The following is a 3634-nucleotide window of genomic DNA, read 5'->3' on the forward strand; positions in this document are numbered from 1 at the left end:
TGTAATCCAGCTCTTAACAAGAATAGCTTTGTCCTGCTTACAATGGGCCATCAACTTCAGTGTGCCAATGAGCTCTCAGTAACCGCTGGACATTATGACTGATTATAATGCCACAACAATCCTTGAAGACTGTAAATGTATATTGAAAGGCCGTTGCAGAGAGAGAAGTGTGGGGTAGGGAGGGGGATGCTATTGAATGACACAGTACTCATGTAACCCTGTGGGGGAACATGGGACAAGAAGACTATTGATGGTTGTGCTAATACAAAAAGCCGCATAGACGGAGAGTCATCCAAGCCGGTATGGTGCGGGGATGACCATGGCGTTCCAGTTTTAATGCTGCTTTTGTTTTCTTCTCACTTTGAGGCAGACAAAACCCACCGTTCAATGGACAGAGTTGCTTCTGTTGCCCAGAAAAAGAGACAAATAAATAAGAAAGTTTGTAGACACCCCCAACTGCTATTTCTTCTCTCGCTCTCGGTGGTGCATGGGAGGGAGGGTGAACTCAGTCTGGAACTGGATTACATTTGAGCTTTGAAAATGCGGCTGGGAAATAAATGGCCTTCCATTGGCTGTGAGACTAGCATGGCCATTAGCATAGGTTTTTTTCTGTTTGCACGCTTTCCAGGCTCACTTTGGGAGTCTTGTTTCCTATTAACCAAGAGCCAGAAAACTCTCTATGCTTTTTCAAAAGCTTTTTGCCTTCTCCAGCTAAAGACATTTCTTTCACTTCTACCAGGATTTTTTCCCCCCTTGCACTATTTTTCCCCCTTAGCAGTTCTGATTCTCTTCAGTGGAAGAGAGCTTGTGTTTGAAATGCATTTCTGAGGATACTTTGGGAACCATTTGAGGTATGGAGCACAGTGTGCTTGTCCTTGTTTAATTTTGAGGTGCCCATGTCTATACGTGGACAGGTCAATGTCCATCTTCTCTCATATTGTCATTTATCTAGGATAGACATGATGAAAGAAGGATGGAAAATGTATTACGTCTACATCCAGTGAGCATGTCTTGTTGCTGATGCTGATTCTATCTAGTTATCTAGGTTTCTACTTGTCTGCCTGTCTATTTGTCTACCTTTCTACCTATCTATAGTAACTATGTACCAACTAATCCACCTACTCATTTACCTATACATCCATCTATCTATCATCTATCAATCATCTATTATCTGTCTTAGCATCACATAGACACAAATCTCTAAACTTCCAAGATTTTCAGAACTTTTTTTAAAAAAAAATAAAAAAATAAAAAAATCCTTCAAAGCCAATGAAACCTTAACTATTCTTGGAACCAGGTGGAGGAATGGATCAAACAAACTAGAAGAAGGAGAATTTACTCTGCATACTATCATTTGATTGCGGAGTTTACTATTTTGATAAATAAATATGTTTCAATGCCCCAGGCTTAACACTTATGCAACCCAGTCAGGTCTGCATCCAAGAGAAAGTCAAGTTAATATTATATTGACTTCAGGAATGTTTTCTGTTTTCCAGCACTGAAAATGTACTCCAATTTCCTCTAAACTTTCCAGAGGACATCAAAAACAGGAAGTATGAAATGAATGTAGAAAGGAGTAAAAAGGAGAAGCTAAATTCCATTTCCCAGATGTGGAGAAACAGAAAGCCTTTGGCATATTTACTTTGAGGTGGCATTGTCAAAGGACAGAGGTTATTTTCCAGAGATGTTGACATTTCTATTTCCTCCCCTGCCTTGATCTCCCCAGTGCTTTCGCTCATTGAGAGAGTATGCATTAGCAAACTGTACTTTTATTTAGAAAAGCAAATACTTCAATCTTCATCTAAAACTACAAAACTGGACAATTACTGATTGTTAATCTTGTTTTGAGATTTTCCAGCTTCTTTACTCTCCCCATAGATCTTATTTCCATAGAGTTTTTGCCAGTGGTGGGATTCAATTTTTTTTTACTACCGGTTCTGTGGGCATGGCTTTGTGGGTGTGGTGTGGCTTTGTGGGTGTGGCTTTGTGGATGTGACAGAGGAAGGATACTGCAAAATCCTCCCCACCCCACTAATCTGCTTTCCAGCTCTGTTCTCCTGTTCAGGGCAACAAAAGAAGATCAGCTGGGAGGCAGCGGGAGCAGGGCCAGCCTATTTGTGAGCTCTCTGAACTACTCAAAATTTCTGCTACCGGTTTTCCAGAACCTGTCAGAACTGGCTGAATACCACCTCTGGTTTGGGCTGTGATCTCTCCCTGCATGATTCATCACAATAAATAGTGGATATCTACAGTACGTTTAGCTGTCTGTCCATCCAATCTAACGTCCATTCATGAAACATGAATTACTGGGTTATAATATGAATATTACTGTATTATAACATGAACATAGCATGATGATGATGACAGCTTAGTTAAGAGTTTTATTTGAGTCTAAGCCTTCTTCTGCTAAATCAACATAAGCATCCTGCAAGCCACACAGTTTGTTTAGTTTTAAGCCAGAGACTTTAATGTTCTGTGTAATGAACTGTTACACTGAGCTCATTACATGTGCAAAAGGTTGTTCTCTTTGGCTTTTTCCAGTGTAGAAGGAGGATATCATCTGTGAGCTGAGTTACTGGTAAATTACCTAATGAAGTGATAGCATCATGTGGAGATGACTATTGCTTCTAATAAGAATTTATCTGCCTTTATTGCTTTGACATTTATCTACTTCATGGGTGACTTGGGAAATGAATGACCAGGTATTACTGAATACACAGGGACAGGTTTTTAACTATACTGAGGGGCATTTATCTAGTTTTACAAATAAATGAAATATAGACGTAAATACAATCATATTATTGTCAAGGTTCCAAGCAGTGGTAGGGTTCAAATAATTTAACAACCGGTTCTCTGCCCTAATGACCAGCTGGGTAGGCAGGGCTCAGTGGTCATATGTCTGGGTAGGTGTGGCCAACTCAATGTCACTCACATTGATAGGCGCTTCACCTTAACTGTTACAATGTAATAAGGGTTAACCGGAGAAGCGGTAAGCAGGGTAATAAAGATTAGGCTAGAAACAACACCAGAATGTTTCCTTCCTGCCTGCCTTACAGGATTAGCCCTGTAAAGTGGAAAAAACAAAATAAGATTTCTTCCAACAACCGGTTCTCCGAGCTGCTTAGAAAGTTAACAACCGGTTCTCCCGAATAGGTGCAAACTGTCTGAATCCCACTACTGATTCCAAGTAATAGCCCTATAGAATGCAGAACTCTGAGGCAGGCAGACTCCTCAAAGAACAGTTTTATTGGAGATATCATATTGGCACAAACTGGTGAAAACCAACCCTGAAAGTTCCCATGGTTTTTACCAGATTAAAAAGGTGAATGTTCCCCCTTTCCCCCAAAACAATCAGTCACATTATCCAATCAATTTGCTGGCCAGTTGCCTGGTTATTTCACTCCTCCTTTCTCCAGCCACCTTTTGGAATGTCCTTGATTCCCACAGGAAACTGTTTTGTTTTGGCTACAAAATCCCCATCTAACTACGGTCCCCCTCTATCCCTCCTTCGCATTGTGGCCACTCTGAAGCCTCCAAAACTGGCCCTCAGAGCTGACAACTATATTAAGGTTTCTTAATTAACATTAAGAATCTGTACCATTCTTAAGATGATTTAACTTTTTCAAGTCTGCCC

The sequence above is a fragment of the Natrix helvetica genome (assembly GCF_964273705.1).
Source record: "Natrix helvetica genome assembly, chromosome: 10".
Lineage (NCBI taxonomy): Eukaryota > Metazoa > Chordata > Lepidosauria > Squamata > Natricidae > Natrix > Natrix helvetica.